At 43.1% G+C, this 12,303-nt stretch overlaps 1 protein-coding gene across 1 annotated transcript in view; it reads left to right on the forward strand.

Moving 5' to 3' along the window:
• KCMF1 (potassium channel modulatory factor 1) overlaps window positions 1–12,303 on the forward strand; it is a 79,004-nt gene that overhangs the window by 9,254 nt on the left and 57,447 nt on the right. The gene's annotated exons all lie outside the window — the stretch shown is intronic.

Genomic DNA, 12,303 nt, shown 5'->3' on the forward strand with positions numbered 1-12,303 from the left:
TGATTAACCCATGATTTGTGGGAACACATGGTGTGCATGTGCCACTTCCAGTTTGCCACAACAATCTACAAATGTCCCATTCGTATATTGTTAGCGTGACATCTGAACCCCGACACTTTGGGTTCTTTGTGGGTTAAACAACCCAAAGTTAACCTAAGAACAAACCATGGGTCAACTTTGGGTTGTTTAACCCACGAAGAACCCAAAGTGTTCAGGTTCAAACATCACGATGACAACCTATGAATGAGGTGTTGTAGGTTGTTGCTGCAAAGCAGAAGCAACTCACATGTGGTGTGTCACTGCGAATCATGGGTTAATTAACCCACGGTTTGTTGCTGAATATGTCTTTCACATGTAACCAGGTCTTGACGTTTTCCTGTTGTTGCAATTTGGATTAGCAATCGAACTATTAATTATCAGTATAATTTATCAGTAGCTAATGGGATGCATTGCAGCTTGAGCTACTTTGCTGAGTGCCTAGTCTGGGAGGGGGAGCACCATAATGGCACAAATGTAATGATCTGTGCAGAACAAGGACTTAAGAAGACATTAATGTTGTTGAGTTTTGTCTGCTGCCTCTAAAGAGCTTCTTATACCTGAGGTGTGACATGTCCTGGATGCTCAGGGCACAGTCAGCTGTGATTTTCTGGAATACTTGTAAACTGGGAGTCTTGAATACACAAAATTATGGGTGTTTTATGAACTGAGGTTTAAAATAAGCTTTGGTCTTCTTTAATACATGTTGATAGCCCTTTCAACTGCATTCATATTTCAAGATTCCCTCCCTATTTATGATGGCTAAAGGTTTACCTTCAGCATATTAAAGTTTGAAAGTCTTACTACTTCAGCAAGCATAATATTGCTTCAGAACGATGTATTATATTGTATACATGGTTCATAGTTAAACTGTGGTGTATTTTTCTTGTGCCTCTTGTTATCCTGATTTATGTAGTCTAATCGAATCCCAAGTCAAAAACCTGATAGCTGAGGCGTGTTTGTGTCTGAATTAAAATCAGAGATACACTTCATTCATGCAGCCAAACAGTGAGACTGGGTTTGGAGGTCACGATAACCCATGATGGGTTAAATAAGCCATGATGGCTTATTTAACCCATTGTTGGTTATCGTGTCATCTGTTGAGAATTTTTTAATCCATGATGGCTTATTTGGCTGAAATAACCCACTCTGATAACCCACGGGTTATTTAACTCATCGTGGGTTACCATGTCATCTGGCGCTCACTGTGGCTTATTCCAATTGCCTACTGAGCCGCCTGGTGAGAGCAGCCAAAACCATTGTGGCCGCTCTGCTCCAGTCTGTAGAGCCCTTTTTCCGAAGTCTGACAAGCAGCCCAGGGACAACCGCAGCATACCACACTACAGTTACAAAATGACAGCTGTCCCATAGTTCAATGATAGCCTCATGTTATTGTGCTACCCTGCTATAGCAAAGTTACACAATGACAGGCTTCCCTGATTGCTACTTTGAAACTGTGCGACTTGGGAAATAGGGGAATAGGGAAAGAACTGCTCACTTTTCCATGAAGATGCATAGTTCCATAATTACCCACTACAGCATCTGAAGGCTCCCTATGAGGGCACTCCACCAGTGCAATTTTGTCCCATTCCAGCAAACTGTCAGGGAGTTAAAGCTCCCACCCCCCTTTTCCTTTTGTGGACAGCCCTCCCTGGTCGCGTGATCCCGCAGCTACGAAATAGCACAAGGACAGCCTTCCCAGATGGTGTGATCCTGCTACAGTGAAATTACATGATCACAGACTTCCCTGATTACTACTGTGAAAATGTGCATTTGTGTAAAAGAAAAAGTAAAGAAGAAAAGATTCCTGTTTGCAACTCTGAAAATGCACAAATTTGGGAATGCGCAAAAGTACAAAGGAAAAATAAAAATAGGAACAGCAATGGTTTCGGGGGGAAATTGAGGGTTTTGCGGGTGCCTCCCAATTAGGGGAGGCTGCCTATGAACTGTGGTCTCAATCCTGCAAGCCCCCAAGGGTTTATATGTGCCACCCCCTTTTTGGTGCACCTGGGATTTTCCCTCCTCTGGGTATAATTGTGCAGGGTTTTGATGGTGCATTGGGTGTCGACTAGAAGAGGCTGTGTGTGAAGTTTGGTCCTGATCATGCAAACTTCCAAGGGTTTATTTGTGCTTTTTGGTGCACACCTGGTTTTCGCTCCTTGTAGCCCCAGCTGCAGTGTAATATATGGGTGAAACAGTGCCACTGCTTAGGCAGGAGGACTTCAATGGGACAAGGGGCAGGGGGTGGATCAGTTAGGCACAGTAGCTTAATAAGCTATGCTATGCACAGTAGCTTATTGGCCTTGTCATGTGGTGGGGCATCATGGACTATTCCAAAAATAAGCTACTGTGAGTAGCTCATTAAGCCACCATGGCTTCAAGTGACATCCTTTAACGCTACCGAAGAATTGTTACTGACAATAAGTATAGAAGAGGGTCTTCTTGCCCCCCCCCCCGCAAATTCCTAGGCAAGATTGTTTGGTGCCCACATTAATGTCTTTTTAGTGCCAGGCAAATGAAGTCACGAAGAGTCGGGAGCGACTGAACAAATATTTTTATTTATTTATTTATTTATTTCATTTCTATACCGCCCAATAGCCGAAGCTCTCTGGGCGGTTCACAAAAACTAAAACCAAACAACACACAATAAAACAATTTAAAATATATAGAACATTAAAACCACAATATAACAATACAACCACAATAAAAGCTAGCAGCAGTGCAGGAGTTTAAAATACAGACTTAAAACAGCAAAGATAAAAATTTAGAAAGCTAAAATGCCTGGGAAAACAAAAAGGTCTTCACGTGGCACCGAAAGGAGTACAATGTAGGCGCCAGGCGAACCTCGCTAGGGAGCTCATTCCAGAGCCGGGGTGCCACAACAGAAAAAGCCCTCCTCCTAGTAGCCACCCGCCTCACTTCCTTTGGCAGGGGCTCACGGAGAAGGGCCGCTGATGATGATCTTAAGGTCCGGGCAGGCACATATGGGAGGAGGCGATCCTTCAGGTAACCTGGCCCCAAGCCGTTAAGGGCTTTGAATGTTAACACCAGCACTTTGAATCGGGCCCGGAAACGGACTGGCAGCCAGTGCAGCTGGAAATGTACTGGCGTAATATGAGCTCGCAGGCCAGTCCCTGTTAACAATCTTGCTGCCCTATTTTGGACCAGCTGAAGTTTCCGGACCGTTTTCAAAGGCAGCCCCACGTATAACGCATTGCAGTAATCCAGACGAGAAGTTATCAGAGCATGGAGAACTGTAGCTAGGCTATCTCTGTCCAGATAAGGGCGTAGTTGGTATACCAGCCTAAGCTGATAAAAAGTGCTCCGTGCCACTGAGTTCATCTGTGCCTCAAGTGACAGTTCTGGATCCAAGAGCACCCCCAAACTACGAACCTGATCCTTTAGGGGGAGTGCAACCCCCTCCAGAACAGGTTGAATAAACAACAACAAAAACACTTCTTTTATTCTTCCAGGTTTTGTAATGTTTTAATATTTTAATATCAAACACTTAATATTGATATTGAATCTTTACTGTTACTGTGTTTGGTGTGTCTTTACTCTCTGTGTTGTAGTTTTGATTTATTTGTCTTCAGGATTTTAGCACTGCTGTTTCTATTTGTTTAAACTATACATCTCCCAGAGAACCATGGTTATGGGGTAACTCAGAAATAAATGAAAATTGTTGTTAATTTCTAGAGTGCATAAGGGTAAGTTTTCCTTGCCCTGTTCCCTGCGTTTTTGTGTGAATCTGGGCTTGCCTCTGGAGTAGAAGGAGGCCAGTCCAGAGCAGTGACTCAAGCACAGCTGCAACAGTCAGATTCTGAGGGTTGTAATTCTGACGCATCTCTGTATTGGAGTTATTAAATGATTCTACTATGTTGAATAAAGAGAGTGTGTAGAATTACTGACCTTCAGTGAAAGGTGATTAGAAAGAAGCAAGATGAAAGCAGTGAATTGAGCCGGTGTGGTGTAGTGGCTAGAGTGTTGGACTAGGAGTCGGGAGACCTGGGTTCTAGTCTCCCCTCAGCCATGAAGCTCACTGGGTGACTTTGGGCCAGCCACAGACTCTCAGCGCAACCCACCTCACAGGGTTGTTGTTGTGATGATAAAATGGAGAGGAGGAGGATTATGTACACCGCCTTGGGTTCCTTAAGGAGGAAAAAAGGCAGGATATAAATGTAATAAATAAATACACAGTGAGCAATCTCCTTGAGGAGGGTACTTTGGGCTCACAGGAGCCTTTACATATTTAACATTGCTCCACACTAGTACTCAGGACAGGGATGTGCTTCAACATACAGATCACCGCAGCCCACTGTGGCTTATTTAAACCACAATGAGCTGCAGCACCTGTGGGCACCAGGTTGCCTGTTCAAGCCCCTGCAGCTTGTGTTGTCCAAACCTCGGTGGCAGGGGTTGTTTGACCCTCAAACAACCTCTGTTGCGTGGGCTCAGATGGCGCAACAAACCATGGCAATCCCTTGCTAGGGGTTGAATATTCAAAATGGCCACCCACATGCAGTGCAGTCCACCATAGGCTGTGGTGATTGTCCAGACTGGCCCGCAGTTTCAGAATGAATGTCATAGCCCATATTAAAACCCATCCAAAATTCTCGGTAAACAAACTTACATATATGTAAATTTCAAACTTCAGTGGGAAAGTTTTGTGTTTTAAAAGCCTTATTTTTAAAATTACATATCCTGATGCTGAAGAAAAGTTCGATGTTGCCAATGAAAACAGCATAACCTCAACTCTGATACAGACAACCATGATTTTTAATCTAGTTTTGTGTCCAGTGTTTGCTTATAGCAGGGGTGGGTAGTCAGGTGCCCTCCAGATTTTTTGGAGAACAACTCCTGACCATTAGCCATGCTGGCTGGGGCTTATGGGAATTATAGTCCAAAACATCTGGAGGAGCATGAGGTGGCCTACCTCTGGTTTACAGCATGGAAGCTTATACATCAGTTGGTTACCACTGCCTGCTTGAACTATATTTTTCAGTGGAGGAACTTGATCCACATGTGTAAAAAAGAGCATGTATCAATTAGGTTCTGCCTTTGAAATGAATGAGGCAGTCTCTGTGCACATATTTTTGAATTGGGACAGACACATAGGCAAGTGACTTCAGTTTATAGTTGCTGCAAGGATAAATTCTCTTTAATTGTACAATGGTTGTATCATACACTGTGGAACAGCTTCTTTAAGTGTTCCTGTTGTTGTTTATTCGGTCAGTCACTTCCGACTCTTCGTGACTTCATGGACCAGCCCATGCCAGAGCTTCCTGTCGGCCGTCACCACCCCCAGCTCCCCCAAGGTCGAGTCCGTCACCTCCAGAATATCATCCATCCATCTTGCCCTTGGTCGGCCCCTCTTTCTTTTGCCTTCCACTTTCCCTAGCATCAACATCTTCTCCAGGGTCTCCTGTCTTCTCATGATGTGGCCAAAGTACTTCAGTTTTGCCTTTAATATCATTCCCTCAAGTGAGCAGTCTGGCTTTATTTCCTGGAGTATAGACTGGTTTGATCTTCTTGCAGTCCAAGGCACTCTTAGAATTTTCCTCCAGCACCACAGTTCAAAAGCATCTAACTTCCTTCGCTCAGCCTTCCTTATGGTCCAGCTCTCGCAGCCATAGGTTACTACGGGGAATACCATTGCTTTAACTATGCGGACCTTTGTTGTCAATGTGATGTCTCTGCTCTTAACTATTTTACAAAGATTTGTCATTTCTCTCCTGCCAAGAAGTAAATGTCTTCTGATTTCCTGGCTGCAGTCAGCGTCTGCAGTAATCTTTGCACCTAGAAAGACAAAGTCTGTCACTGTCTCCACGTTTTCTCCCTCTTATTTGCCAGTGATCAATCAAGCTGGTTGCCATAATTTTGGTTTGAGGTTTAACTGCAACCCAGCTTTTGCACTTTCTTCTTTCACCTTCATCATGAGGTTCCTCAGCTCCTCCTCGCTTTCAGCCATCAAAGTGGTATCATCTGCATATCGGAGATTGTTAATGTTTCTTCCAGCGATTTTAACTCCAGCCTTGGTTTCATCAAGCCAAGCACGTCGCATGATGTGTTCTGCGTACAGGTTGAATAGGTAGGGTGAGAATATACAACCCTGCCATACTCCTTTCTCAATCTTAAACCAGTCCGTTGTTCCGTGGTCTGTTCTTACCGTTGCTACTTGGTCGTTATACAGATTCCTCAGGAGGCAGACAAGATGACTTGTTATCCCCATACCACCAAGAACTTTCTACAGTTTGTTATGATCCACACAGTCAAAGGCTTTAGAATAGTCAATAAAACAGAAATAGATGTTTTTCTGAAACTCCCTGGCTTTCTCCATTATCCAGCGGATATTGGCAATTTGGTCTCTAGTTCCTCTGCCTTTTCTAAACCCAGCTTGTACATCTGGCAATTCTCATTCCATGAATTGCTGGAATCTACCTTGCAAGATCTTGAGCATTACCTTACTGGCATGTGAAATAAGTGCCACTGTTCAATAGTTTGAACATTCTTTAGTGCTTCCCTTTTTTGGTATGGGGATATAAGTAGATCTTTTCCAATCTGCTGGCCATTCTTGTGTTTTCCGAATTTGCTGGCATATGGCATGCATCACCTTGACAGCATCATCTTGCAAGATTTTAAACAGTTCAGCTGGGATACCATCATCTCCTGCTGCCTTGTTATTAGCAATGCTTCTTAAGGCCCATTCAACCTCACTCTTCAGGATGTCTGGCTCTAACTCACCGACCACACCGTCAAATCTATCTCCGATATTATTATCCTTCCTATACAGATCTTCCGTATATTCTTGCCACCTTTTCTTGATCTCTTCTGCTTCTGTTAGGTCCTTGCCATCTTTGTTTTTGATCATACCCATTTTTGCCTGGAATTTACCTCCGATGTTTCTCATTTTCTGGAAGAGGTCTCTTGACCTTCCTATTCTATTATCTTCTTCTGCTTCCGTGCATTGCTTGTTTAAAAATAATTCCTTATCTCTTCTGGCTAACCTCTGGAATTTTGCATTTAATTGGGCATATCTCCCCTATCACTGTTTCCTTTTGCTTTCCTTCTTTCTTGGGCTGCTTCCAGTATCTCAGCAGACAGCCATCTTGCCTTCTTGGTTTTCTTTTTCTTTGGGACGTTTTTTGTTGCCGCCTCCTGAACAATGTTGCGAACTTCTGTCCATAGTTCTTCCGGGACCCTATCTACTAAATCTAGTCCCTTAAATCTATTCTTCACCTCCACTGCATATTCATGAGGAATATTCGTGAGCGCATATCTACCTGATTTGTGGGTCTTCCCTATTCTCTTTAGTCTGTTTCTAAATTGTGCAATAAGAAGTTTGTGATCTGCACTACAATCAGCTCCAGGTCTTGTTTTTACCAACTGCATAGATGTCCGCCACCTTTGGCTACAAAGGATGTAGTCAATCTGATTTCGGTGTCGACCATCTGGTGAAGTCCATGTATAAAGTCATCTCTTAGGTTGTTGGAAGAGAGTGTTTGTTATGCAAAGTGAGTTGTCTTGGCAAAATTCTATCAGCCTATGTCCCGCTTCATTTTGTTCTCCCAGACCATGCTTACCTGTAATTCCAGGTGTTGTTTGATTACCCACCTTAGCATTCCAGTCTCCTGTAATGAAAATAACATCTCTTTTTGGCTTACTATCCAGTAGGTGCTGCAGATCCTCATAGAACTGATCTACTTCTGCTTCTTCAGCATCTGTGGTTGGGGCGTATATTTGGATCACTGTGATGTTAAATGGCTTACCCTGAATTCGAATGGAGATAATTCTGTCATTTTTTGGATTGTATCCAGGCACTGCTTTAGCTACTTTATTATTAATTATGAAGGCTACTCCATTTCTTTTGTGGTCCTCTTGTCCACAGTAGTAGATCTGGTGGTCATCTGATGTGAAGTGGCCCATTCCAGTCCATTTCAGTTCACTGACACCCAAAATGTCTATATTTAATCTTGACATCTCCCCAATAACCACATCCAATTTGCCCTGGCTCATAGATCTTACATTCCAGGTTCCTATGGTGTGTTGATCTTTAGAACATCGCATTCGTCGTTCACCACCAGCACCATCAGCTGCTAGCCGTCCTTTCGGCTTTGAGCTAGCTACGTCATCACATCTGGGGCTAGTTGAACTTATCCTCTGTTCCTCCCCAGTAGCATTTTGACCATCTTCCGACCTGGGAGTCCCATCTTCCGATGGTATACCGACATATCTCTGGTTGTACTGATCCATTTAGTTTTCATGGCAAGAATACTGGGGTGGGTTGCCGTTTTCTTCCCCAGGGATCATATTTAGTCTGACCTTTCTGCCATGACTTTCCCGTCTTGGGTGTCCCTTCACGGTTTAGTTCATGACATCATTGAGGTGCTCACGACAAGGTAATGATCTCCTTTGCTTGAGTAAGTGTTCCAGATTAAACAGATATACTGAAAAAGACCACACTCACTAATACACTTTTATGCAATCAATTGTACACATGTGATAAATTAAGGAAGTGGAAGCTTGATCCTTCAACATCAGTGGGAGGTTTTTTTCCCCATATGTGGGATCAGTATACAATACTGGTGCAGATATAATTCTCTATATGGTGCTGGTGCAGATACAATTCTAGTTGATCGCTTGACTATAACTAAGACATAGGGAGGTGTTGCAGGATCATGCAATCACTTCCCTCCAGCATTAATTTCTCCCTTTTATCTGCTTAACTGCAGTGAAGTGTTCAAGTAAACACTTTAGTTAACCACTATTAAGGCTAAGCAGTATTTCCTCTTAACCAGGACTTGAAACCAGTTTCAAATGCTAATCTTGATTAGCTTGAAATCAAAATCATTTATTTGAACATTTCTAGCCCATCTTCTCTGTATGTTCAAGATGGCTCAAGTACTGTAGTACTTGCATAAATCATTGATACTATTTATGGTATTTATAGTATTGATATTATTTATAATAGTTGTTGTTGTTCAGTCGTTCAGTCGTGTCCGACTCTTCGTGACCCCATGGACCATAGCACGCCGGGCCTTCCTGTCCTGCGCTGTCTCCTGGAGCGTGCTCAAGTCCATATTCATTGCATCCGTGATGCTATCTAGCCATCTCATCCTCTGCCGTCCCCTTCTCCTTTTGCTTCAATCTTTCCCAGCATCAGGGTCTTCTCCAGGGAATTTTCTCTTTGCATTAGGTGGCCAAAATATTTGAGCTTCAGCTTCAGTAGCTGTCCTTCCAATGAGCAGTCTGGATTGATTTCCTTTAGGATTGACTGATTTGACCTCCTTGCAGTCCAGGGGACTTGTAAGAGTCTTCCCCAGCACCACAGTTCGAAAGCATTGATTCTTCAGCGCTCAGTCTTCCTTATGGTCCAGCTCTCACAGCCATACGTTGCTACTGGGAAAACCATAGCTTTGATTATATGAACCTTTATAATGGTAGATATGAATAAAATTCAAGTGTAATGTCTTCATGAAGCATCTTCAACTTTGCTATGTAAAAATAATTTCAGAACCAAGAAATATAGGTCCAGTTTGGACAATCAGTATGTCTGCTTATTAAGCCAAGATATGATTGAGCCTTGGGGGGTGCTCACAGCTGCTTCACTTCTAGAGATGTAACATTTCTGGAAATTTAGAAGCCATGGAAAAATGCCCCCCAGAAACCCCCCAGAAACTTAGGGATGTACGAAAGTCACTTACCTGTATGGGGATTATGTTGATGGTGGGGAGGAGGCGTTCCGTCCCTCCCCCCGGAATCCTCGCTGGGGGGGAGGCGCTCTGTTTCTCCCCCCCGGAATCCTCCGCGGCCGGCTGTGCTCCGTGGCAGCTCCGCGGAGCAGCTGGCCAGGCCCGGCCACAGCCGTCCGCAGCCGGATTTCCGGCTGCAGAGGGCTCTGGGTAAAAAACAACAACAAAAAACCACGTATGCAAATGGTGGCGGCTACAGCCGCCATTTGCGTTCCTTATTTTTGCCCTCTTAATCTATGTAAATATTTACGTAGACTATGATGGCGAAAATTAAGGGGAATGCAAATAGCGTAGCGGGTGCTATTTGCGTCCCTTTTTGATTCCCCGTTTTAGCCTACATAAATATTTACGTAGGCTAAAACGGGGAATCAAAAAGGGACGCAAATAGAGCCCGCTACGCTATTTGCGTTCCCCTTGATTTTTGCTGTCATAGTCTACGTAAATATTTACGTAGATTAAGAGGGCAAAAATAAGGAACGCAAATGGTGGCGGCCATAGCTGCCACCATTTGCGTACGCGGTTTTTTTTTTTAACCCACCCAGCCATGATAGGCTATGTAAAGATTTACGTAGCCTATCACGTCGTTGTTTTTTTTTAAAAAAAACCTAGTCATGATAGGCTACATAAAGATTTACGTAGCCTATCGTGTCTTTTTTTTCCCTTTTTTTCTTTTTTTACCAGAGTGGAAATGGCGGCGGCGCCCGGTCAGGAGACCGGCCGCCGAAGCCGCCGCCGCCACCCGGAAGATCCACCCCAGATGAGTCTCATCCCGGGGGGGCTCCGCGGGGGGGTGACAGGCTGTTCCGCCACGGAGTTCGGGGGGCCGAATGCACTGGCATTCGGCCTCACCGTGATCCGTGGCGGAATTCTCTGCCATCCCTACAGAAACTTTGGGGAAAATACGCAATACTTTTTTTTAAGTGCCCTTCACAGATCTAAAGTCACTTTGTTACTTCAGGAACATAAAATGCCTTATGTATAACTTGGTTTGCTCATAAAATTATCATTAAAATTAAAAACTTTTAAAAGTAAATGTACTTAGTTTGTAATTATTGTCTGAATACACTATACTTTTAAGTTTAATATATCAGACGTGGTAATTTTATGAGCAAACCAAGTTATACATAGTACATCTTAAGTTCCTATTTTATGTCTGACCAGAGGGAATTTCAGCAAGTAGTTCCTGAAATGTCTGAATCACCCTAGAAGTCAAAAGAACCAGGAAGAGCTGGAGGCAGAGGAAGACTGGTGTACAGCATCTGTTCCTGGGGTGAAGTTTAGGGAAATGTGGTATGAAGGAAAAGATTACTTAGCCTGGGAAGACTATCAGGACTGGTAACCAAGCATATTTAATTTAAGAACCTTTAAGCAACAACACCCTATTATTCAAAGAGTGACATTGTATCCTGTTTTGTAAACTGTTTCCAGTAATAAACAATTTTTGTTCATTTTTAAAGGTCTCCAGTAGTGATACAATCTCATGTCTACTTCATAGTGACCAGGCTACAGAGTTCCTTTTCAGACCTAAAATTTAGGTATAGAGGGTTTATTTGGGTGGTTTTAAGGTTTTATAGCTGAGGCAGCATTCCCTGATAGTGGGGTCTCATTGGAAACTGTATTAAAAATTGTGACCGTAAGTTCTATAAACCGAAGCCTCAAAATTAAAAACAAAAACAGCACATAGATGAGATAACCTACATGTTGCTACATCCATGTGGGAGCGGGATAACCTACAGTGTTTCTCTCACATATGGGTTCTAAAACGACATTCATTTACTGGTATAGCATCTAACCAGAACAAGCCCGGAAACAGGGCATTACAGAACAAAATCCAAACTGCGAAGAATGCATATTTTCTATATGACAACTGTAGTCACATGTTGGGAAACTGAGCATGATTCAGTAAAAGATACATTAGATCAGGGGTCCCCAACCTGATGAAAGGGCTCGCAATGTGGTGCCCGCCGGCACTGGAATTTTTTTTTAAATCCACTTTTTAAAATACGTGGATTTGTATGAAATTCATACATTTTTCTAGCAGTTATACATAGGCTTCAACAAAAGTGGACCAAGTATCCAAGTACAAACCCATCTGAAGGTGGCATCTATAGATATTGAAACTGTTGTAAGGTCCTCAATCCATTGCATTATAGGAGGTAAGTGTTTATTCTTCCAGTGTTGTATTATCAGTCTTTTAGCTGTCAAAAGGGCACAGAGAATCCATTTATGCTGACCATTTGTTCATTACCATGAAGCGAATAAAAGAGCGTGCGCATCAGTGAATATTAAAGACTCTTCCAGTACAGAATTTATCTGTGCAATAACCTCCCCACAAAAAGAAGCAACTACTGTATGTTGCCAAAACATATCTTAAAAAGATGCATTAGCTGTATTGCACCACCAGCAATTAGATGAATTAGACATTAAAGAGAAGTTGCGGTGTCCGGTAGTCATGAAGCAAAGGTTTTTGCTGAATTAAGATGCAGCCTAAGATCCGTAGATGTGACAGGTAGGCCGC

This window comes from Heloderma suspectum, chromosome 2 (genome assembly GCF_057233095.1).
Source record: "Heloderma suspectum isolate Gila_16-S chromosome 2, 16-S_ref, whole genome shotgun sequence".
NCBI classification, from domain to species: Eukaryota; Metazoa; Chordata; class Lepidosauria; order Squamata; family Helodermatidae; genus Heloderma; species Heloderma suspectum.